This window comes from Falco cherrug, chromosome 5 (assembly GCF_023634085.1).
Source record: "Falco cherrug isolate bFalChe1 chromosome 5, bFalChe1.pri, whole genome shotgun sequence".
NCBI classification, from domain to species: Eukaryota; Metazoa; Chordata; class Aves; order Falconiformes; family Falconidae; genus Falco; species Falco cherrug.
The window spans coordinates 74739215-74765888 of NC_073701.1; the positions used below are offsets into that span (position 1 = coordinate 74739215).

General features: G+C 40.6%; 1 protein-coding gene across 12 annotated transcripts in view; it reads left to right on the forward strand.

The window, feature by feature from the left end:
* Nucleotides 1–26674, forward strand: part of MAGI2 (membrane associated guanylate kinase, WW and PDZ domain containing 2) — a 755689-nt gene that overhangs the window by 334528 nt on the left and 394487 nt on the right. The window contains exon 1 of one of the 12 annotated variants that reach the window (XM_027811487.2): nucleotides 16819–17045. The exons of the other annotated variants lie outside the window; for them this stretch is intronic. The gene's annotated coding sequence lies outside the window, so the exon portion shown is untranslated. Of the gene's footprint in view, nucleotides 1–16818; nucleotides 17046–26674 lie in introns of those variants that run through there. 12 annotated transcript variants of the gene reach the window in all.

Consider the following 26674-nt stretch of genomic DNA (forward strand, 5'->3'; position numbering starts at 1 on the left):
ATAGAGAACACAGCTTTTGCTCTGTTCCCCCAACACATTTTTCTGTAGTTCTTTTCTCTCCTTTCAAGACTACAGTACTTCTGTGCTATCTGTCTCTAAGAAAACTTACAGGATGAAGCCTTTTTAGATAGCTTTCATAAAAATAGGAATTGTCTGCTACTTAAACACTATACATTTTGCTGATTTATTTTTAATTTTGTCCAGCACTCTCTCATCCAACCTCTGTCTATATTATGTCTGATGATTTTTTTGTTTGTTTGGTTGTTTCAATTAAAAAAGTAACTGCAATGATTTGGGGCAGAGGGGGTAGGGGAAGGCATGTAAAACAGTGTAAAATATAGTCAAGCATTTCAGTCATAAACATAAGGGGGAAAAATCAAGTAGGATTTATATATTGTGCTGCTCTGTAACAGATTACAACTTAACTAATAAGCATTTCACTGTTCAGGGACTGAGCACATTCTTTCACAAAGAACCAGCAACTCAGCACGCTCCACCAGCCAGGCTCACTGCTGATCATTAAAAAACCCCTGGAAGGAGCCTGTAGCCGGGAAATATTAGTCCTGTACATATTCTTCCAAAAGTAGAGATCTGTAAGACATCTGCCTTCTTTTTTGTACGTGGATGTAGTGTAACCTGCAGAGACGGACATGGTTTAGATTTGAGAAAAACTAATGGTCTCTCTCTCTTAGTATCTTAGTAACTCCAGCATCCAATGATGGGAATGATGGACACTCTTCCACTGTAGCAGTGGGGTCAGGTGTGGAAAGAAACTTCCCTGTTTGCCTAATTGCAGCAGCATCTCAGCTTTCAACTTTCGCAATAGCTGTAGCTACCTAAATCAACTTCAAGTCTGGTATAAAAATGGTTTTGCTCTTACATTTTAGCACCCACAAAAGCTCGCAAAAATGAAATTTTATTTCATTTTATGGAAAGTAGTCCAACAAATGAATTGACATATATACAAGTTACCTGCGGATCTATAAATTTCCCTCTGTAGCATCTTCCAGAAGCTAAACACCAGTGTCTTGACCTGTTAAATTCAAACTGTGGGAAATGAGGAAATATAAAATTAACCGTAGCTCTGCCCTTGCTTATCAGTGGCCTGCCATATATATTTTGCATTCTGTTTTTGCAGATAATATACAAGAATTATGGAAAAAGCACTTCAGCTACTCCACAGAAACACTGTATTTACTCCCCCACCGGCCCCGCCTTTACTCACTGTATCTTCTTACCACTCTACTCTGTCATGCACTGCTTTTGGAGATAGGCTGTCACAGATATTCCCAGTGGCTTTTGCAGAAGTAGAATTGGAGTGAGTTAGACTGAGCTGTCATGTACTGTAATTCTTTATTTTATGCTTTTCAGAAGGTTTAATTTTTCTGAAGTGATGCTCTGTAAAAGTTATTAGTGATAGTCTTAAATGTGCGTTGACAATGGTTTTTTGACAGAGAATGTGATTTCTTAATGTAGGAGGATATAAATTTATATCTGATTTCTGCCATACAGTGATATTGTCTGTAAGATTGAAAACCTAAATGAAACACAGGATCCTCCCACAACAACAACAAAGGATCAAAGAAAAAAAATCTCCCCCAAATGCACCATACCCACAAAATTACCCAAACTAATACAAACCACAAAAAAAGGAAGAGACTAAAACTGATTTGGGACTGTTGGGTGAGTCAAAGGCACCACATATACAAATATCTCACTATGTGAAGGCAGCAAGAATGACACTTTAGAAAGTTCCTGAGGATACACCTTCCTCTTCACCATGACTGTCTCCAGAGGAGAATATATGTAACAGTGTTTTGAAATATATAGAGGGTTTCACATTAAGTGGTAAAATAATTTGCTGAACTATTTTGTCCTGATGATAATGCAAATGTCATAATTAAAGCAATCATTTGGCATAGAAACAAAGAGCCAATCATGGTTTGTGTCTGTGCCACACAGTGGTAAGCAAAGTCATCTGTACCAGTATAAACAATGGACTTTTAGATTTTGGGGCATAACCTCGATTATATTCCAGACAAATACTAGAAAAATGTCCTAAGGCTACAGATTATTATGTTTGGGATGATGAGTGTTAGATTCTTGGCACAATTACGAATTTGTCCCATTTTATCTCAGTTTTGCTTTTTCTAATTATGTGTAATTTACTATACAATGATGGAAAAAAATCCCTTCTTCATTACACCTGCCATCCTGCAGATTTCATGTCTTTTATTATTCAAAGAACTGTTGATACAGATGTTATGCTCATAAAAATTCACATGCATATAATGTTTCCTACAATTATCCCATGTACTTTATGAGCATAATTAAGCCCTGCAGCACAGTTAAATGGCATTCCAGTTTCGTGAATAGGTAAACTGAGGCATTGCAGTCATGACTTGTTTAAAATTACACCAGTGTAATGACATTAGCAATAGAAACCAGGGGCTCTGACTACCAATTGTTTGGTCTGAATTGTGAGAACATATGGCCTCCATTAACCCAGACTGACTTCAGCTACAGCCACACTTCTTTACAACTTTGTATTACAAATGTTTCACTTGCATTAAGCTATAATGGTTGTTGACATTTATATTTCATCAACTACTTCGGTTCCAAGTGCCTTTTTCAGCTTTCCAAAGCCACATCATAATATATATACATTCATATTTTTCCCTTATTTTTTTCTATTGAGCTTCTACCCTGTTCTACAAAACCTTGTCCTATGACCCTGCAGTGCACTAAGCACACTTTAAAATTCTCTTCCCTTTCCTGATGATTTGTTTCATTAGTGACATTCTTCAAATCAAATGTACCTAATCCATGGTTCAGTCTACTAACAGGAAATCGGTTCAGTGCACAGGGATTTATATAACAAAAGAAGTGCTCACTTAGGGAGTACTTTTAATACTTGGTTCATTGAAAAAAACGCTGACATTCAGATTTTTCTGACTTTAATGCTTTGGTGTTTCAGTTTGGATTTAGCTGTAAATGAAAGCCTTCAAAAGCCATATAATCCATCGATCTCATATTTGCTGAAGCACAAGTTTCATGGTACATGAACGTTTTTTATTTCTTTGATTTTTTTTTCTACTGTAATTATGTCAGCTATGTTACTTCCAGGCATACTTAATTCTGTTTGTTCTGCTGTGCAATTCTTAACCAAGGTCCAAATATCTATTTTATTTTATGTTTGTTTAATTTTAGGATAGAGACTGTAATCTCAGCATCTGAATTTATTTCTTGTTGGGGGAATGTTCCTCTTTTGTATGCTGCTGGTACTTCAGCTGTTGGGGAGTTGAGGCTTAAATGTTCTGCTTTGAGATGTGGGTATCTAAAGATACAGTCATTTTACCTGATAGATTGTGTGTGTGTGTGTGTGTGTGTGCAGATTTTTAACTATTTTCTGACACGAGAATTTCCTGTATTTCTGACGGGAATAATTTTTTATTTCTCTTAACTTTCCAGAGGCGTTATTGATATAAGAAACTATACCAAGGGGCAGTTAATTAGGTTATCTCATCACCTTTCAAATAACTTTAACTAACTGAACAACTTGGTGTTCTAAGGAAAGACCAAAGTCTACTGTACCACAACCAGTGTGAGCTTCGTTGACTTTCAGAGTTGTTAATCCATTGGTAATAACCAGAAAAAGAGAAAGTTGGACTTTAAGGTCAGGAAATTAAAACAAAAAAGAGCAATTATGCCAAATGAGCTGTGGTGGAAATTGTGACGAAGCCTAAGGAATGATTTTTTCCTTTTTTATTTTTTTTTCTCCCTCACGGAATAACGATTCCACAGTGTTACTGGTTATAATATGAAGGTCCTAAAGTAGCAAGGCCGTTTTACTACATCATATCATGCTTCTTTTATTTTTTCATTTTTAAATCTACTAAAATAGCATCTGCCCCTGAAATGCTTGTGCAGCTCAGCTATGGTTAAATGATTCATATCAATATATTTTACAATAGAAGTATGCATTATGATCAGATTTGAAAGAAAATACGGTTCTGAAGAAGGGAAGTGAAAAGAACCCATCCAGAATATGAACAAGAACTATATAACGTGGTTTTATACTCTTAGTAGGCAGCTGAAGAGCTTGTTTCTTATGAATTATCTCATGGGTTTTCCATTGCAGTTTGGTGGGATATAGGGATTCTTTGAAACCTGTAGCCACAGAATCATGAGGCAGGCACAAATCTTCTCCACACAGATCCACAGTTTTCAAAGAGGAGTCATTGCCTGCTTTCAGTCACTACTGCTTGAAGTGATGGTCTAGCTCATCACTCATCTCTAACGATTCTCTTCCTTCCCTATGGGGTACTTATCTCATGAAATGAGCCACATAGATGACAGTTTTAGCCATGCCCTAAATAAGAAAGAAGTTCCTCCCAATATATCCTGCTTGACCTTCTGAAAGAGAGGACAGAAGCAATCCAGCCATTCATTACCTAATTTTCAATTCAGAATACACTTTATCTGACTGTAGACTGGTTTTAAAGAAATGAGTTCTTCGCATTTCAGTCATCTTTTTTCCCTGTTGTGATGAAATGCCAATACTATTCAATAGGCTACTCTACAGGCAATAAGATCATTGTATTGATTAAGCAACTCTTACTTATCTAAGACTATCTGTAAAAATAAGAGTGTTTTGCTATGACAAGAAAAAGTTGACTAGTAGCAGGGAAAGAATGCCAAAAGCTCCATGTAGCATCTGCAGTACATCCTAGTACAGAGGAGTAACTGTTGTTCTTTATTCACAGTGAAAAATACACTTAATATTCTGTGTATGAAAACTGCTGTCTGTACCATCACTGGAGGCAGATGAAACTTATTTGCAAGGCAAAAATCCACAACTCCCTTTATGAATCCATTAGGGAACATGAGATGAGCAGTCAATATCTATAATATAGCCAAAGTTTCACCTCTCATTTAAGGGTAGTCATAGATAACTTACTTTTGTCCTGCTCTTTTGTTACAATGAAAAGTCCTTCTGTATCATATTTTAATAGAGTAGCAAGGCAGAAAGATTTGCAAAGTAATGTTCTATTTGTATTTTATGCTTGCTAGGCTATGAAGAGTTTTAGCAACAATACTCAAATGTTGGTGCTCAAAAAATATTTTATGAAATTTGATATCAGAAAGTAAGCTAGCATCCAATACTGGAAGGGCTGAATGAATATGGACTGAATTTTGGTATATGTAACCTTTGTTCACAAGAATTTTTCTTGTCAGTGGAGAACAGGTGCAGTGAGGTAAACTGTGACATAAAAATCTTGACATGTATGTCAAAAGTGGGTTTCTCTTCATGTGTAAAGGTATTCCACAAAGTAAAGAAAAATAAAGTAGAAGAAAGGGCAAGATTAGGCGCTTAGTGTTGAGTCAGACAACTGGATAAAGGCCTGACTCTGCAAAATTAGGAACTGTACCTATCTACTTTCTGAGGAGACTGAGCTGTGTGCTTGGGATGCCAATTCATAATTGGCATATAATAGTAAATAATAAAATTTCCACCTAAAGTATCATTAAAGATTGAGGTTTTAGTATTATTACTGGGTTTTACATATAGGAACTGCAACACTTCATCTGTGTTTTAACTGTTTCTAATGTTCTCATTGCAAAGAATGTAAGACCTAGGAAATCTTAATTGTAGTTCTACATTAGGTCTTCTTATTGGTACCATTCACTACCCATTACCAGTCATAACTTTCAGCTCAGATTAACAGAAAAACAGATAAGTTGTTACTATTTATTTTAATATAAAAACAAACAAAAAAACCCACAAAAGCAAAAAAAAACCCACTAGTGGATATTATTTACAGAAGGCCTTTGTATCTTGAGTTGTAGTTAAACATGAACACATCTTAATTCACAGATTTCCTTTAAAATCTTTACTTGTCAAGTTTCTTTTGCCAAATGTGGGGTTGCTGAATTCTAGAATCCTATTGAAAAATAAAACTTCTGGTGAGTTCTGGAAAAGTTGCGATCTCTATCATAGTCAAGTCATCAAAGATGCTTATAGAGAAAACATTTTTATTTGTGCTAGGAAAAAACAAAGGCCATTAGAGATAAAATATTATTAATTAGTAGCTTACTGCATCAGATTTGGTTTCCACATGACGTTCACTTTCAGTGCCTATAAAGTGAATGCATTATTTGGTCTGCTTTTGGATTTGAAGGCATGGGATCTTAGTAATAATAAATAATGGCACAGTGAAGAGCTACTGGCCTTGTAATGGGATGGCTTGCCTTCCTCTTTCACTGTATATGGAAGTAGGATGTATGATTTTGTGCCACTGTGAGATGTCCTCAAGAAAGAGCTGCTTCTTCAGACCAATATGCTTTGTAGACCCTGGCATTCACCTCAGACCCATGAAGTTTGTCTTCAGGGACTGACTGAGGCAGATGGACTGTACTTCATCCACAGTTGTCAGGATATATAGTGACCTATGTGTTAGCCCAAATTTAATTCTGACTAATCCAGATTATGGCTATAATTTGTTGATGGTGTTTGAATGTGGCTGCATTTGTATGTGACTTTGACTTCCTCCTTGTCTAAAGGATACATGTTCTTTTTTTTTTTTAAGATATGTGGGCTTTACCCTTCAGACCTTCCACTTTATAATGCCTGATTTTCCTACTGGGTATTGAGAAGTGCTATGAATGGAAGTGGATTTCTGGTAGAAGTTTCCTCAGAGCCAATATAAGCAGTTCTTCAGAACATTTCCACAGTCTGACCATTTTCATTTGAGGATATTTTTGTGTCTGAATCTTCTGAAGCACACTGAATAGGTGTTTTGTTTGTTGTCCAGAAAGAGAGGCTACTTCTGATTCTCATTCTGATGGGGAGACAATGGCTGAGGATGCACTCTGAATTCCATTGAGCAGAGTAAACATACAAAACCCACAATATTAAGAGCGATGTGGATTTTCAGAACTCTCCCAGATTTTAACAAGTAAGAATGCCTCCATGTTTGCAAATCCACAAAACTGGTCTGTTATGAATCTTGTGGTTGAGTTCCAGAATGAGCTCTTTATTCAGCCTTTCCTTATTTCCCCTGCCCCTCTGTATCTTCACAAAACTTGTAAAAGTTTGGTAGCTTAAAGATGTCAGTTTCACTGTAAAAATAATTTGAAATTCACCAATGTGCTCAAGCTTAGTAGGGGAGCCTGAAGGACAGACAGACAAATGTATGTATGTGAACATCTCATGCCCACATCCTCCTCTCCTACCTTCTTGCTTCCCTTTCTGCAATCACAGGAACCTAATTTTCCTTAAGAAACCAGCACAAAAAAATATGTCACTGTTACACCAGTGAATCTGTACTGACTTTTGGGAATCATTCTTGATTTAGATCTGAGAGTTAATTAAACTCTGAGCCTTAATGAAATCATTTAGGTACAGACCCTGCAAGGATGTATCATGTGGCTTTGTACAGGTGAGCAGTTCCAGTCAACTGACTGGGATTATTCACCCTTGTAAGTTTTTGCAGAATCAGGTTTTTAGTTATAATTTCAAACTTCAACTGGTCTTTCAAGCTTTGAAGAGAATCTGGATAATTCAAATGTGTTTAATATGTGAAGGAAGATTAGTAACTGCAACTGTACTGTTATGGCTATAGTGAATTGATTTATATGGGTACAATCACAATCATTCCTGATTCAGAGCTATTATAAAGTAAGTCTTGTACCAGTGTAAAAGAATGCAGTATATGTGACCACATATATATTTAAAGAACAAAACTGTAATGCTTGATACAATACTTCTGTTGCATGTCCTGTGATGAGATTGTCAGCATTAAATATAAGCAGCCTTTAAAAAAAAACCAAACCAAACCAAACCAAACCCAAGAAATGGTGAGTTTAAAGAGCGACCGTGAGGATGTATTGTTTCAGGCAAATAGGAAAGTTGCTGCAACAGTAAATGTCGCTATAAAAGAAAAAGGCAATTTGAGGACGAGGAAAGGAAAGATGGAGCAGTCATAGCAGACATGCAGAAGAGGGCCCGGTATTTTATGGGGAATGAAAGCGCGATGCGGTGGTTTGCGCAGCGCGAGGGCCGCGTGCGGCGGGGCGGCGGGCACGGCGGCCGCTCTCCGAGGTGCTGAACAGGGACGCGCCGCCAGCTGCGCCGGGGGGTGGCAGGGAGGAGCCGTTTGGGGAGGAAACCGGGACTGAACGAGAATAAAATTACCGCTGCTGAAGAAATGTCAACAGTAGCTTACATTGTTTATAGGAAGTAAGAACATAGACTACGTTTATTTATTTATTTATTTATTGGAGTTGGGATTGCGTTCTTGTGATGTTTCGCGATGGTTCTTATAGGGAATATGTATGTCTGCGTTTTTGCGTGCTCATGCACAATATTTAGAAAACAGTTTGATGTGTTCTGCTGACACAGGCTTCCCATTGTTGCATTCCTTGTGCATTAGATCTAGTCAGTGATATGCTTCCATTCTGCTTTTCATACTGAGTTAATTCCCTCTTCCAGTGGGCAAGCACACTGCAGAGTGTTTCATTTACTTGTCATGGTGAGATCAGGAAATCTATTGTTAATTATTATGGTTTCAATTCCCAACTCAGCTGCCTATGTCAGATGTGCCATTGTGTGTGTGTTTGACTATTAATGACTAGATTGAATATTACTATGTACACTATGAATATAAGGGCTTTTTTTTTAGGCAAATTCTTCTAGAAAGAAAACATCAAAATGGTACCAGGAAAGTCTGAAGGTCTTTTATACAACTATCCAATAATTTATTTAACTACAAAACTATAAGCGTCAGTTTTATGTGTGCCTATAGGAAATAACTTATCTAATTCTTCAGACTGTTTTAAAATGCACATAACATGCAAGGACATGTATTTTAAAACAGCATATGAATACAAAGATGGATACAATTAATAATAATAATAGCACATTTTTATTAACTAGAAAATATTACCACACATAGTAAAAATGCTGAAAATATAGGACAGGTGAAGTAAAATAATTAAAATAGTATCTGATCCACACAGTGTCTATCGTATCCCATAATAATAAATACATATAATATTTTTAATATATTTTGAGTAATTTCATTATGGGGGTTTTGTTAGTAGGAGCTATTGAGTCAAACAAAGGAAAAATCCAAACTTCAGTTTAAACTCCTAGCCTGTAGAGGTCCCAATGAGTTCCCCACATTAAGATTTTTAGAGTGGTAGAATAATAGTATGGAAAATTATTATCTCCTTTTGCCATATAACCTGGGGGGGAAAAGAAGAAGAAGAAAAAAAAGCATAATGATTTCTAGTTGTTTGGTCTCTTCAGATTTGAAATCTAAAATCAGCCACTCATCAGTGAAATGTTTGTTGGCTTCAGTAGAAAATTATAGTCTTTAGTTTACAATAGTGAATGTGCTACCATTCTGTAACTAGCAAACTGTGGAGCTGCACTATTTGTGCAAATAGTACAGGGCAGGTGTCCTCAAACTTTTTAACCAGGGGGCCGGCACGCGGATGAAGTGGCAGGCAGCCATCTGCGGCTGCTTGGTTCCCCCCCCTCCCCCCAACCCCTGGCGGGGGGTGGGTGGGTTCTGTAAATACCGGGGGCCGGATTGAGGACCCTGGGGGGCCGTATCCGGCCTGCGGGCCGTAGTTTGAGGACCCCTAGTATAGGGCTTCCATTTTATTTTGCAAACATACTATAGCATCCCCATATAAACATAATCCATTTTAAACGAAGTACATTAATAAAGTATATACAAATAGAACACCAAAATGGATAACTAGCATTTTGCATAATAATGTTGAATGGAAATATTATAAATTAATATACTTTCTGCTTAACAAGTTGATTTTTTATTTAGTATTAGTATGATATGAATCCAAAATTTGTAATTAGAATTTTGAGAACTGTTTTAAATGGGTTTTGTATCATACATAGGCACTAGTGAGTGCTGAGCAAACATATAGATGAATAAAAATGTAATAACTTGGAAGCACAGTGCAGTAATAAGAAGTATGTAAGAAGGCTCAATCAAGAGTCATTCCTGCTAGTGGTCAGATCAGTATTGTGCACAGGATTAAAGAATGTTTGCCATCATGTAATTCAGCTATTTATAAATCAGAGTGAAATAATGTTGGAGTAAAGCCACAGTCAGTCGTTATTAATGTTGATACAACCACAGTGATTTTTCAAATTTACACCTTAGTTGTCCTTTACAGGTCACAAAATTATTTTTCTCCATGAAAAAGTTTTACAAATCAAAACTCATTATGCTTGACTATTTAACAGAGGAAAGAACAACATCATTTATGTAAAAGAACTGGCAAAGTCTTTGGCCAGTTTTAAATGAATTTAATTTTGCAACATACTAAGTGCTTTTAACAAAAGCATTTGGTGTCTGTGGATTCAGATCTTAAACTGGATGAAAGAGGACTAGGAAGCAGTCAGACTAGGTTAAGGGACTGTTATTATTTAACATACTTAAACAGGTGAAATCTATGGAGATTTTTTCAAACTTTTCTCATACAAACAAACAAAAATGCATGTATTTTTTAGCCCTTGGACAAAGGATCACTTTGCCTAATTCATAAAATGGTATCTTTTCCCAGTTCTAGGGAGGGAGTCAGCACACGGGCAAAGTCAGAGATGCAGAAGGACATTCCAGAACTGGCTTTAAATAAAGTAGGTCACATGCTGTAAACTCAGAGCAGGTAGAGCTTTATTTTTTGCAGGCAGTGCCACAGGAGTTGTGTGATAATGCTGCTGTTTAATAAAGAGTATGGCATCTTTGTACAATACTTATTCTCTGGGAAGAAGGGGAAGAGGTCCTGTAATAAGAGAAGTGTGCAGAGTGAGTCAATCAAGCGCCACTGGAAGAAGTGGTCCACACTGTGAATAAACCAGTAATTGACATCTTGTGGCTACCCCCATTGTAATCCAATTAAACTTTATTGAGTTCCAACGGGGAAAGCAGTAGGGGTGCAGATCCTCACTGCCATACTACTATAGGCCATCCTACTTACAGGCACTGGAAACCAATTAAAAACTTACTTATCCCAGATAGCATGCTTAATGAACACACTGTCTGGAGAGGACTATAATTATCTTCTCCTTCTCATCATGGGCCTGTACAGGCATTAGTAGAGTCTCAGGGAGAAGCAGCCGAACTGTCCCAAGAAAGTTAAATTGATATCCTCCAGAAAATAACGAGACATTTTTATGGGGTTTATTTCCATCACTACCCACCTGTTTCTGCCAAAGTTGTTAAGATTACTGTGCTTAACAGTGAGATGAAGACATTCAGTCTTCTCTGAAACACACACCTCAAAACTGGCTGGCAAATGAGCTGGCAAGAATTTTTCTTAAAGTTTGGCTGAAAGTTACACATTCCATTCCCCAAATGCTCTACAAATTGAATTGAATTGAACCCTCTACAAACTTTGCACGAGGGAATGACTTTGCCATTTCATGGATGGAAGGCCATGCCTGTGTAGAGGTTAACAGCATCGCTGAAGACCATTTAGATACTAAAGTCAGTTATTTGTATAACTTTTTAAGGTGGTATTGTGTTACTCTGAGGGACAGGTACATTTACCGTGTTGGTGCGCCAGGCGTGTGCGGCGGCGGCGGGGCGGCCGCTGTGCGCAGGTGCCCGCAGCCCCCCCTGCCCGCCAGCCCGTGCCAGCCGGCTCCAAGGCGGCCCCGCCGCTGGGCAAGGCCGAGCCCTCAGCCACGGCGGCGGCGCCCCCGGGGGGACAGATCGCAGCGGGGGGGACCCCGGGCCGGGGCAGGGGGTGCCCGGAGGGGGCCGTGCCCCCGGGGGCGGGCAGCCCGCGCCGCGCCGCGCCGGAGCAGCTCCCGGCAGCGGGGAGCGGAGCCCCGGCCGGGGCCGGGCTGCGGGCAGGGCCGGTGCCCCCGGGGGCGGGGGGCCCGGGCTGGAGCAGCCTGTGCCTGAGGGGCTGCGCCCCGCGGGAGGGCCCCGCGCAGGAGCGGCCCGGGCAGAGCTGCAGCCCCCCCGCGGGAAGGGCTCCCGCTGGAGAAGGGCCTGGAGGAGCGTCTCCCGCGGGAGGGCCCGGGCTGGAGCCGGGCGGCGTGTGAGGAGCCTCCCCCGGAGGGGGCCGGGGCGGCGGAGGCGGCGGGGGAGGGACCGGCCGCAGCCCCGGCCCCGGCCCCCAGAGCGATCTCCCTGCCCGGACCCCCGCGGGCCTGGCTGGGGGTGGCTCCCCTGCCCGCCTGGGGGGCACGGACACCGCCGGGGTTAAACCACCGCAGTACCATTTTCCTTTCTTGAGTTTGATAGGGGTCACCCAGAGCAATCATCACCATGCACATGTGTACACACGTGTATATATGGCAAAGTGAAGAATGAAATCTTTCTTTCTTCAGTCCAGGTCAGCAAAATGTTTACCCTAGCTCTAGATTCTAGCCAGGATATGGGTATTGAGAGGTATGGGTAAAGAGGTATGAGATACTTCAATGGCTACACATAGTCCAAAACCTCATTTTTGTAGTGTTGAGAGGTTTCCTGTAGCCCAGTCTTCTAAAGCAGCAACCGAGGGGCTGCTGCTGTCATCAGTGCTGAATAGTATCTCTCCATTCAACTCCCCTTTTGCCCAAGCAGTTTCTTTAGTAGTGTGCAAGAGCTGATGTCACTCCTGCATCGCTCCCATAAAGAAAAAACAGCATGGACATTCTACCAGGCTAAATAGTGAATTTTCTTCTCACTCTCAAAAGGAATTTTGTTTCTTCTGTTTTTATTGTTCATCAAGTTTTTGTGGAAGGGAATTATTCCGTAATTTCTTCCTCTGATTTCCCGTAATTTGACAAGAAAATGCCAGGAGCTCCAAAGGATGTTTGTATTAACCTTGCTCATCATCCCTCAGTTCTTTATGTTTGTTTTAAAGTCAAAGATAATGACTAATACATTCCACAGAGTGGCCTCCACTAAATGCTTTCGCTAGCACGGGTCACAGCCCCCACATGTCAAATGGCTTATTTATAATGTCACTGGAGTAGGACTGCATCTCTACCTCAGCCTCCATTCTTTCCCCTTCCTCTTGGTCATCTTTCTCCTATGAGCACAAAAGACTGTAGGTGCATTCAAAAACCAAACCAAACTTAGCCCAAAATTGTTAACCTTACTGATTAGAACTTACAGTGTTTCTGAAGGTGCAAGATACTTAATATCCTGTCAGTGCTACTGCTGTAGTGGATTCTTCATTGTATGAATTACACGCGTAACTTGTGTGCACTTGGATATTTTCACTCGTCAGCAATAGTGATGTAAGTGATCTGAAGTTAATAGTGTTTTATCTCCTTTAGCATTACTTTTGAAAGACAGACTTGCAAATTCTGTGTCTAAAGAGTAATGGAAAAGGAAAGCATTCATGCCTGTTTGCCGCACAAATTCAAAAAGACTTCACAAATACAGTTACATGACATATCCTTTTCTTACTGATTGGACATAGTTTCATTTTTAAGCATATACCTTTTTAACTTGCATATAAATAAACTGTAAAAATATGCAACCTAGTTCTATAGCTTCATTTAGGAATAAATCCAGCCGTAAGGCTGATCTGTATTATAAGTAAAAGAGGAATTTTTATTGTTATTTTATGTTGATATATGCATGGTTTTACTGTTTTGAAATTAACATTGCAAATATTGAGACTGTTTCTATAACAAAGTCGACCATTAATTTATTTTCGTCATGCCTCAGTAATTTGATTATGTATGTGTTATTGTTCAAATTAAAGTTCTAATTTTTAAAAGAGTATAACTTTAAAATAGTGACTCAGCTGGGAAACTTTCAAACTCTTCTCAAAGGATTACAGGTGATAAACTTCATGATTAAAAAACGCTCGATTTACTTCTTGAGTACAATATCAGTTTGTTCAGATTTTGATAAGTATTACTGCACACAGTTTCCAAAACAAAATTGTTATCTGCATGGTTGAGACAGGTTTTCATCCATATTTATTATATGGGTTTGGTTAATTATGTATACATGACTGTATGTCTGTGTAACTATATGTACGTATACATACAGCCTTTAGATGGAAGGTAATAATCCAGTTTCTTCCAGTGCATGAGGCCTGTACTTATTACTGCATCAACACGTAAATTCGGTGTCTCTTGTTCCTGTGAATTTGTGTGGCAGCCCAGATGTTATAAAAGGCTTTATGGAAAGTCTAAAATCATTGCTTTATTCTTAGAGATTAAATGACACTAGATGGGTGACCACAGCATTTCATTGTTGAAAATCTGTAGTGTACTTTGCTTTGCTAAACTGAACATTTTTGGTGGCTGTAATAAGTATGCATAATATATGGTTCTCTTGCTCATCAAGAAACTCATCACTGTCAGTGGAAGTTCTGTGCACAGAGTGACACAACTGCATGTTAGTAGTTGACTTTAGGTGGAAATTTTGTTGAGCAGCCCCATGATTTACACGTATCGTAACTGCAGGCTGGCAGGATAATGGTGTCTATTTGCCTTTTCAGCAATAATAGGTTAAGCCTGTTTCTTTTCTAATAACAAGTTTTATGTTGACTTTATAGCAATAAAAGACTGTTGCTGATATCAAAGTTAGAAAACAGTAATATGTATCCAATTCTGTGTTATGAGTTCTGAAGCAATCAGGGTAAGAAATATAATTTGACTGTCCATTCTAGCCTCTTCAGATGATTTTCTCAACTGACTGTCGTTTGACCAATTCTAGCCAATATATGTCATTACCTTTCTTTCACTATAGTTGCTTCAGGAAGGTGAAGGGAAAAAATATTAATGGAGTAACTACATGTGAATATACAGTCTGAAAAAAAATGCAGGATTCCACGCACATCCAGAAACTTAGATGATCGTGGTGGAATTGTATGGGTTTTCTGGCCTCTGTTGGTTCCTGTGGCCTTCATTGTTGGGATTAGCATAAAGGTGTTCAAGCGTGCAAAGCACTAAATATTTTTCTACAAGGATATGCTTACCTTGGTGTGACAAGAGTCCCAATTCTGCAATTTTTTCAACATGCAATTAAATGAAATCTGGCACAAGCAAAACTGCAGTAAATTTATTTATTTTTTTTCTCCCTATGAAGACTGCTTTGAAAGAAATCCCTATATTATAGTTACGGGAATTTCACCAGCCTCTTGGAGCCAGTATTGGCTTCTCCCGAGAGCTCATGAACTATGGCAGAAACTTTAGCTACGACAGAAATGATGTGAAGCACTCCTCCTACAGCATCACTAGTAAAGACGTGTCAGAGTTAAAAGCCTTAAGTCTCTGAAAGTCGGAGCAAGATAAAGAGTGTTGGTAGTATGAATCTTGTAGAGATCGCTTTGTAATATGGTGCAGATCATCCATGGTATCTCATATAGCTCTTTTTCTTTGGTATCCTAAACCAAATTCAGGTTAAACCTTGGTGTGTTTATCCAAAAGAATTACCTAACATCCTAACAGTGATAATATGGAAAGCAAAAAGCGGAAGTCTGTGTCGGTGTGTGGTGCCAGAGGGACTGAAGCATGGTCTCTGGAGAGATCTGCAGTTAATATGAGATGGATAAATGGTTATTTGTGATATTGTTGGAAACATCAGGAAGCATTAGAAGTGCCTGCGCTGGACAATGGATGGATGAGTGGGATTTCTGTCTTTCACTTGAGACTTTACGAATATGATCATAGGAGGGTGGGCTTGGATTTGTTCTGGAATAGGCGATATATACATCTACACATTTGAAGTTTCTCAGAAATATTGATTGAACATGGATGGCTACTTTACCCTTTATGCCTAGTTTTGCAAATGTTTCCTGTTTGCTAACATTTTGTCATGAATGCAAAGGAGATGTGTCAGATGAAATTCTGGTCTTATTAAACCTGATAGAAAAATTTTAATGATAACTGGGGTTAAAAAAATCAGTATTTTGTCAAGACTTGCAGTCCTTGTTCCTTAGAAGATTTGCTTGCAATATGTTGTTTGCAAGTCAATCTAACTTTTGCAACATTATTTGGGTATTTCTGAAAACTTGGCAATAACTAGGACTCTCACAGGATCTGGGGCTACAGTTTCATTCTTTCAGTCTTTCAGAGTCTAAGCTCCAAAGCCCTGCACAGTATGGTAGCTTTAATCAGGGTAATCCCAGGGAATGGGGACATTGGATAAGCTACAATTCAGAAAGTCGGGTTTGCACATAATGGCCCTTATGTAAAAAATATTTTGAATTACAATGTAATAATGTGAATAAAAAACAAAGAATTGTTTTTGGTTGGGTATGGTCCATTTGCTGTTGAGATAATAAATGTGCCTTCAGCAGAAATACTTAAAAGATCTTTGTAAAAAAAAAAAAGTACATTTGTAAAGGGACTTACAGAGCCATCTCTGGAAATATGAAAAATAATTATGTTTATTTAGGCATAAGCCCCGACTTTTAAATATATTTATAAGTGTCAGGGTATACAAGCTATGTGTGATTATGGCCACTGAAAAGTTTAATTACGCATCCTTCCACTGTGCCTGCTCCTGCGGATGGCCAGAGGAGCGCCGGGAAGCAGAACGCCTGCCGGTCTCCTCCGAGCTGTATTTTCCCCCTGCTTTGTAATGTAAATGGCTAGTTTGAAACCCACCACGCATCCCTGCGCTCCATCCCCGAGCATCCTTTCTGTTTGTAACGGGAAGATCACCTGACCGCCACCTAAAGCTGCCCCTTTTCCTGAAGGCGCTGGGAGGGCGCTGGGAGGGCGCTGGGAGGGCTGGGGGCGGTGGCTGCCGGGCGGGGGGGGCGGCGGCGGAGCCAGCGCTGGGGCGGCCGCCGGGGGTGGGAGCGGGGGCGCCGGCGGTGCTGCTGCTCCAGCCCGGGGAGGAGGGAAAACAAAAGAGCTCAGCTGCAGTTTTGTGTTGCTGTGTCTGGCTTAAGCAGAAGATTCTAGACATTCGTGCCGAAAAATCAAAGCACAGCTGAGGCTACATCTACCGGGAAGGTATTTTCTGCCCCCAGAATGGGCTGGATCAGTACAGGTGGTTTGCAGATCACGCGAAGACAGACGGGCTGAGAGCCATGGAAAGGTGGGATGAGACTCTGCCTCTCCTTCTTGCCCCCTACCCCCCCACCCCCCCACCCCTTTCGCTTTCTCTCTCTCTTGGTTTGTAAAGCAGTATAGCTGGGACCTGAGATGGGGTCAGTTAAAGAGATTAGATGGCTTTTAATCCCACAAAGCAAAATCAAATTTGGAGGCACTACTGTGTTCAGCCAGATGTTGGATCCAAACTTGGGCTGTCGGACTTGCTTTGCGCGGTTCTTGTGTTGCTTTTGATGTTGTCTTTGTTTAGAGTAGTTCCTGTACGAAACACCATGCTTTAAGGCGAGCTGCATGCTTCTTTCACAAATTGTCAGATGACTGTTCCAATGCTGTTAGGATTTTGCCAGGGAAACTGCAAATGAAGGCTTTGGTTATGATGTTTATGGAAATAAAAGGAGCTGTTGACTTTGAATTTCTTGTGATGCGGGCACGGTTAGAAGTTGAGCTGTGGTTGTTGTACGTGGTAACAATGGGCAGTTCAAGTACAGCAAGTTTGAATGGTGTTTCTTCTGCAATTCCAAATGTATTTTGCTCTTACGATCTTTGGCTTTTCACTGAAGGCAAGGAATGTGGTGGGGGTTTGGTTTTTTTGAGGAAAAAGCCAACAGAATATTTTTGAAGATTCAAAGACAGAAGCAAATTAACGTTTTTATTTGAATGGATGTTGTTAACACCGGCATGCCTAAACATCTGAAACAAATCCCAGCAATTTTTCATTTCTCTTGCTGGGCAGATGCATTTCTTTTGTTCCTAGAAATTTTCCCTGCCTTTTTAGAACAAAAGGCATTTGCTTGTTTTGCTTTTTTTTTTTTAATGACAGCAGGAGAGTTATATACAAATTAGCAATTTTGTACCGGTTAATGCTCTGCTTCATTCTGAAGTAAACTGCCTCAAGGTATATGGAGGAAGGGGGGTGGGCAGACGGGGGGAGGCTTGACCAGTGTCCAAGAAGTACAGAATTCAGATGGATTTAAATCATATAGAGAAGGCTACATTTATCTGTAGCTGGATTTCAGCTCTGTGTCATGTAAAATCTGCAGACCGTAGAAGGGAGATTCTTAGCAAGCAATAAATCAGATTTGTAATGGGCCTTTAAAATTTGTCTGTGAGGGGTGACTGCCTGGGTCCCCTTTGGCCAAATTAAGATGCAATCTGACAGTACAGTAGCATCTGCGTGCTGACATTTTCTCCTGAACCTAGTGAAAAATGGCTCCACATCTCTTCTTCAGTCCCCAAAAGACGGTTTCTGAATAGCCATGCATTTTTCCCCTGTATTGTTGTTTGTTCTAATCACCATTCTCTCTGATAATGTCTGACTGGCTTGTTTTGCTTTCCTTGCTTTGACTGTTTGACTAGCTGAGGGGCTGTAGTGGGCAGTGATTGTTTCACCTGAAATCAGAACCTCATGCCAATACTACTGCTTACCAAGCAAAAAAAAAAAAAATAATATTACAACTGAGTTATATGAATATTACTAATAAGGCAGCTTCTGCCTGTACTGATGGAATTAGGTAAGTGGGTTGAAAAACATGTGTCTTCATAGAAAATGTGCCGCCCATGATGCAGGTGAGAAAGAAAAGCCAGCCAGCAGTGAATGCAACTTACAGGTAAAACTGAAAATCCTAAAAAAAAAGGCACCAGAATAAATTCCTTAAAGGCCAGAAGTATGCCTATCGGTACAGGTGTGTGTTTGTCCAAGGGAGTTGTTCACGTTCAAATCCTACAGGACGGAGTCAGGGCGGGGAGGAGGGAGGAAGGTGCTCCTTTAGTGGTCCCCCAGGTGTGCTTGGGGGACAGAGCCAGTGTGGCATGGCCATTCAGCGTGACACCACCGCTCTGCCTGCGCCCTCCTGGGCTGGGGGCAGCCCCCGGGCAGGGGTCCGTGGATCCCCGCGGTGGGGCGGAGGGGAAGGGCTGCCAGGTTCGCTCCGGTGGAAACTGCTTCTGGAAATGTTCCCTGGGATAAGGTGGCTGCTCCACAGTGCAGAAGTAGGACAAGTAGGAGGCAGAAGGGTGGCTGTGGGAAGTTGTGAGTAGTATGGATCCTCTCCAGAAAATGCGGCCGGTGTTATTTTTGTGACTGCTTAATCGTGCCTGCGGAGGCTTTTGGAAAATCAGTGTATTTACTGGACTCCTGTACTTTCTCTCCAATTTCAGGTAATAGTTTCTCTGTATTACAAATATGATTTCAACAGGAAAAGAATAACCTTAAAAGCTTCCCTCACAAAAAGCGAATGGTATAAATATTATGGCATTTACCCATTGCAGGAGGCATTACATTTCAATCAGACCTTAGAAAGCATGTTGTGTGCAGCACTTACAAACCCCCCAAATGTTACTTGCCAGACTTGTTACAGTCTTTTTAGATTAATTTTCATAGACTTGAATGCTTGGAGTTACGGTATGAAATTCCGCTGCCACTGGAGAGGCGCGAAGATGGAACTTTACCACCGCATGCAGATCCCATTACTGCTTTTGTACAGGTAGATAATCTGACAGAAGTAAACAGTTTGCTTCATGGAAAATGACACAATTGCACCGAGGGAATGTGAAAAAGGAAACTAACATCTTGCAAACCATCAGACGAGCAGAAATGCCAATGAGAGATGTTCAAAATAAATACAGTTAAAATGCTTTGAGTGACAGAAGGATTCCAGGTGCCTAATTCGCATTGACCGTAGCTATAAAATGAGGGAGTGCAGCTGCAGTTTTAGAAGCTAAACCATATCAGGCTGATTTCCAGATGTATATGAACATAATCAGAAAGAATGGGAGTCTAATACTGAGCAGGAACAAATTAGATTTCAGAAGTTAAGTGGACACGTTTAGAGAAGCTGGATTGAAGATTCACCACAGGCAGAAAAGTTTCTAGAAGAAATGAAATGAGCAAACTTAGCCCAAATGAAAAACACACACCCCAACTAGTAGCATTGTCTATCGATTAAGTGATTATTAAGTGCAACATTTTCCAAAGTGGGCTTTAACAGTGAAATTCTGGTTTAAGAAAGGAAGCAAGACTTTTGACATTTACTCTTACTATGAAATGAAAACTGCCCAGAGGCTTTGCTTGCAAATATGCATTTTCTTCAGGGCACAGCACTGACACATTGGACCTCTGTAAAGGCGGGGGGGCGGGGGAAGAAATATAGACATAAAATGGTGCTGCTTAAAAAATTTCTTACCATCACTTCCTACAAGCTGCATAAATATATCCTATCGTTAAACATAAAGGTCAGGATTGTCTTCTTGTGATGTAAATAAAAAACAAGAATTAAATGGTCTAATGTATACTAACGTTAAAAGACTCAGACCCAGAGTACTGAAGTCTGAGAAAATTATATTTACATTGAAGCAATCCAAGTAGCGATTGTCAGTGTTCCAGCTGACAGACTCAGCAAACAGCCCACCTATTTCCCATTTCAGCAGCAAATGCCTATGCAGAAACCATCACGCTCTCACTGCAAAATAAGCTTAAGAACTTTGAAACCCATGTAGATTCCTGGTTGCCCTAATGCAACCAGTTTAAATCAAGTTTGTTGTAAATGATACCACCATAACAGAGCTGATTGTAGCCCACAGAGTCAAGAAAAGAATATGGTCAGCAGAATTTACTTCTTTTGAAAAATTAGAATATCCCAGCTATTCCTCTGTCATTGCTTCCACATGTATATAGCACGATCCAGACCCATGTGTCTTTGTTTCTAGCACCAGATAAAAATTTCAGAGACAGATCTTTCTCTTGTCACTGTTGCAACAGTTTTCTGACTATATTACACTGTAGGATAAAGAAGCAGCTCATTCCTGGTGTGACTTTGGTGTTTATATACAGAGCATACCATGTATTAGTGACTGTCCGTTATTTTGTCGGAAATGTAGCATCAACACTAGGGTCAGCTGAAAGCTGTACTGATTGGGTTTGCTTTTTCCCTGAGCATGGAAGGTTAGGTTGACTTTTCAGCTGAAGAAAGAAAACCACTCTCATCTGGAAAGTTGCAAGATATGTCTAATCTGACCTTACTGTCTTTTCCCTGTGTACCCTTCTAATTTCTTTGGTTTTCTCCTTTCACATTTTTTTCCTGACCCTCCACAAACTTCTTTCTTTGTGTAAATCTTCTTTGATTGGACCTTGCCAAGCATCTATGTCTTTCCCCTCCTGCCCCAGCTCCATGTTCTGGCACGGTGAGAAATACTTTCTGCCAGGTGGCCTTTCTTTGGTCCAGGTGAAGTCAGATTTTGATGCTAGGGAAGTAGGTTGTACAGAGGTGCATTTCCAGATGCCAGTGGACTGAGATACTCTCCATCTCTTCAGTCTCCCTGTTACATAAAATAAATTATTTTTTATCCCTACATTAGTCAAATCTACCATAAAGAACTTAGCCAATATTCCCGTGGTTAAAACTGCCAAAGGAAGCGGTGACAGCTGATAGCTTTCTCAGGACACTTTGATCATCTGAATCTGTGTCCTGAATACCTGTAGCATCATAGAAGTGATCCTGAAGGAGGGTGGGATTTAGGGTTCAGCTCTGCCTCTGATGAAATTGGTGCCAAATTTCACTCTAGAGGTGAGACGAGAACCTTTAGTGGAGGAAAGAAAGCTGATCTTGTAGAGGGGCTCAGGTTAAATGCGTTTTACCACCTTCCTGGCAAAGAAAACAGCAAATAGGATTGACAGTGGGTGATCAGTGAACCTCTAAACCCTCTAACTGTTACGCCTTATAAAAATGTGAACCAAAAAAGTGCCGGGGAAAAATTCTTTAATCTGAAGGTTTTAGGAGTTGTCTTTACAGCCATGACAATCCCCATTGACAGGAATGCTCATAACCCAGAGGTGATGGAATACAAATGGGCATGGATGTGGGAAGCATTGCAATAGAGACCACATCACAATAAAAGCTCTCTTTCTGAGTTATCCTTTCCTTTCCCGTCAAATAAATAAATTGCAGTGATGTACAGTGTGAAAAATTATTGCAGCTAGAGTGCTTTTCTGATGACAGAGATGACATAAGTTATAAAAGCCTGTCCCAGGTAATAGAAAGTAAAGATTGCTGCAAGTTAGTAAAGATTTAAGAACTCGGGGTCTGGACTGATTCAAGCATACTCACTGGATATGGCTTGCTTCATTCCTGACTTGGTCATCTGCTGAGAAACCTTCACTGATGGGAACACAGAGCCATGGTACTCCTGTGTTGCATGTGCTCTCCATCCGACTTTGCTCCCAGGGTCCTGGCTTAAATCTTCAGGAAGGCTCATGAGGTTGGCTGAAGTTGTTGAAGTGATTGTACCCATCTCTGTGAACCATGATGACAGAAGCCATGATGAGTCCAGAAGGTGAAGTGATCATAGTAAAATGTTGGTTGGCAGATCTTCTGCAGGGACAGGACCTTCAGGGCAGAGTTCCCTTTTGTCTAATGATTTTTCACCTTCAGACTCACCTTCTTGACAGAAGCTCCAAAAAATAACTTGGCATCACCCTGTAATATTACGCAGTCAGGTACAATCCAGCATTTTGTATTTCAACAATGCTGTAATCTAGCACATAACCTAAAAAGGAGTGAGGAACAGTGCCTTTCTGGCTACTTAAGGGTCCCCATCCACATGGTTGGGATCAAGTGCATCTAAAAGCAAAGCTTAAATGTGAAGCCAGCTTTCTGGAGTACTCTGCAAATCTAGAATATCTGAGGAGGTTTGTGGAAGGCTGAATTAGAGCCTGGTCAGTTCATAGCTGTTCATTGTCTGTGACTGGGGCAATTGGAAGCATGTGTGCCTCTCTTCACAGCTCTGCAGCTCCTGAATGATGGAAGTCGTCTTGTTTCTTGTTCAGAAGATGCAATAGAAGGAGGTTCTGGGAAGCAGAAGTAAGGAGTTTGTGGAAGTGTGGGTGTCTTTGTGTCATTTGCTTTTTAAAGTTCTGCACCCCAGAACTCAGAAATCTTTATAGGATGGGTGGTAGCTGTCCCTTAGATAGCAGTAAGAGGACTGTGCTGCACAAAAGGAAGGGGTAACTCAAAACTTCCCTACCTTTTGCATTGCTGGATTTTAAAACCTGACATAGTTTGTTCCCATCACCTCCCACTCTCTCATTGCAGCTGTCAAATACTGTTGTCAAACCAGCTGCAGTGACGTAACCATCCTAAAACACCTGCCTGTATGCTTATTGGAAAGTCCTTCTGAAAAAGGAGTGTGCTGATAGGGAGCTCTTTATTGTGGGTTGGTTTTTTTTTTTTTCTTCTGCAGATTCAGCAGGTGCTATATATTATCCTTTACAACCTTCAGCCATTGGGAGCTAGGACACTGTAATTATGTTCGCTGTCTGTGGAAGTTACTGCCTATTACTGTGTGAAATACTGTGTGCTCTGCTTGGGATTCAAAACTAAACTGAGAAAGCATGTTTGCTGCTGCTTTCGTGCCAACGACATAATGGTGCTGTTTTATGGTAGTAAATGCTCTCTTCCCCTTATATGGTGGAACCTGTATAAAAATACCTTGTTGCTGATATGTAAAGAAGTCAAATTCCCAGTGCAGACAGTTCGCTTCCACAACTAGTATTTTACATTTGTGTAGTTCCTTTTACTAAAAAGTCTTAGGGGTTCAGGTGTTCATAAGTGTGAAAATAAACTGTGAGGCTGAGACATAGAAAGTACACGACCATTTTTATATAGACAAAACTTTATGCCATCTCTGTAGAGATAGTCAGGATCTTACAGCCCTTCCTAACAAGTTGCCTTAATTGCCCATTGCTTTTGAATTTTTATGTGGATTGGTCTTTAAGTACCTGGACCCAGTTCCCACCATGACTCAGTAGCACAGGAGAAAACAAAAGTTGGAGGGTTTAGGTCCTGCAGCTCCTACTTTTGCGGCCTTATTCATGTGAGCATTGCCTTCATGAGGTTTCACCACTTTCTGAATAAAAAAATGTAGCCTGGTTTTATCTCACTCTGTTCTCTCCTGAAATTATTCAGAGGAAGTGAGATACGGTGGGTACCTCGTGCACTTTTCCATTAGGATAAAGAATGTATGCTGTCCATTGTGTTTAGAAGAATGTTCCAAAGAAAACTCTCTACGGCATAGTTGTGATAACAAGCAGGAAAGAAATAAGTAATAGGAGAGACAGCACAAGAAAACTTAGCTGCTTTGGTATAATCTCAGTTCAGCGTTACAGTACTTGATACCAGGGTGCTTCCTTTACCAAGAGTCTTGGGGACAGCCACAGCGGTCCACAGCATAAGACACTGTGCTGCCTGTAGCTACCTTAAAACCAGAATGGTTTTGTCACTACGTACCTCCAGGAGATAACGTGCAGACCGTCCTTGGCAGGGGCACAGTGCACAGTGATCAGCTCTTGAACATGATTTCTTGTCCTGTTTGTTTCTTCTTTCCACTTTCATTTGAATAGGAAGGTCTCACGTGCCCCCACGCTGTCTCATGGGACTGACCATGGCTTTTAGGAGTACCGAGGGTCTCAGTTTGTCTCTCAGTTTGTTCCCAGTTTCTCCCTGCTCACATCAAGGGAATGAGGCTGTGAGTGATTATTGCTAAAAATGCTGGTGCACCAGACCCACCAATTCAGGTGTGGTAGCTCTTGAAGGTAGAGGACACATTCTTACCTTCCTACCACACATTAATTTTTATTGTACTCTGTATTTGATAATCACTTCTGTGTTTAAAGTTTAGTACGTTTGAATTACCTACTGTGAAAAGAATATATGCTCAGGCAGCCTAGACTCCACATGAACAGCAAATACAAGAATTATTGCTAAGATATCTTAAATGTTTGATATGAAATTTGCTTCCTCAGCTGGGGTAACAGCAGGCTATTTGGCCCAACATCCTGCTTTTCATACTGGCCAGTAGCGGACACTGGGAAAAGTAGAAGCACCAGGGCAGTATAGGGTAATACTTTCCTTTTATACCTCTCAATTTCCAGTATAAGTTGCCAAGATGCTGTGATGTTTTCAGATTGATATGACATTCAACTTTTAAAGCATGAATTGATGTCATGTGGCCACACAATGCAGAAGAAATGTCATTTCCAGCGTTGGACCTATGGGTACATGCTCACTGGTGTGCATGTAACCAGACCTCTGCACCTCGGTACAGGGTGACCCAGTCATGGAGGAAAATTGGTTTGTTGTGCCTTCACTTGAGCTTACTGCCGCCTTGGTGATGAGCCCCATATCTTCAAGCACATCAGACCTTCCTGTCATCATTAGAAATACTTTAAAACTTCAAAAGTCAAAAGCTTTGAGTTTTGGCTACCTCAGCATATAAATCTGAAAATGTGTTTCATTTGTGATAAACACATTTTTGTGCATATGAGTCATGCCCGACAAAGGCGAAGTACTGTAATCCAAACAAAAAGAATCAGAAGAAACCTTTTTTGGGGAAGTTACTGAAAAAATCTATTAAAGTGTTTGACACAGAATGTGCCTTTTCTGCTGGGATCATAGTAGTCCTCCTGCAAATCACCTTTTCTCTGTTGCAGGAACATTTATCCTTCCTTTTTGCAGGCACGCCTTTCAAATGCCAGTTCATCTTGACAGTGTGCATATGATTTTGGTTTGATGATTTGCTTATCCTTGTTAGGGTTCTCCCACCCTCCTCAAAAGGCATGAGGGGAGATTGGATCAAAATAGACAGACAGTGATGAACAAATGCTTTTTTGTTTTTGAGTGCAGTACAGTTGTCTGTAAGACACAGCTTCTGTTTTTCCTTAGAATTACTGACCCTCTCTGAAAATTACTGTCCTTGAGTTTTGGCTTGAACCCTTCACACTGAAAGAGAGGATTGGCCGTTGTCTCCAAAGGGTTGTGACCAGCTATCGCTGCACCAGAGAGGTCAATAGGAGAGAGCACATTTAACAAGCTGTGAGTGAGCAACATGGAAGACAGAGCATGGAGAGGAGTTGAGAGCAGAGAGCTTGGAGTAAAGCTTCAAGAAGGAAAAGAAATCCAAGAATTTATAGAAGAACAGGGAGGGCAACAAAAACAAAATTAAGAGAACTGAGAAAGAAAAATTGAAATGAGTGAAAGCAGAAACAAGAATCCTCATGCGAATCCTCAATCTGTCATGGTGAAGAATAGGAGCCCCACAGCTTTTCCTTCACTTCTCCATGGAAATAAAACAATTATCATTAAACTATTCTATTTTATTCTTCAGAGAAATGATTTAAAAGCAGTTCCCCATTGTGGGAAGGCTTGACATCAGGAACAGTTAGTGTCTCTCACAAGCCCTTCATTATGGTTACTGTTTAACTCAGGTGGCAGAAAGCTGACATCCAGATGCCACGATGCTACCTTAACAAAAACGGATGGTTTTTCTTTATGGGAGCTGGGGGGCAGGGAGAAAAATGTCTTTAAAAGAAAAAGTAGTTGTGAGCTGTATTGTGTACTTTGGTCTGCACCAAGAGAGTTAAACCAGTGTTAAACTTCCCCAGGTGGGAGAGGTTTTCAGGGCGGTGGGTCCTTCCTTTCTGCCCCAGGCGCTGCTCCTTGCTCTTGGTGCTCATGCTGTTCCCCTCTCAGATGTCCATGTCCCACAAGCATGATTTCACCTCTCCGGAGGAGACCCTGGGGCCGGCGTGTTGTACCAGACTCCTCTCCCTCAGGGCTGTTTTGG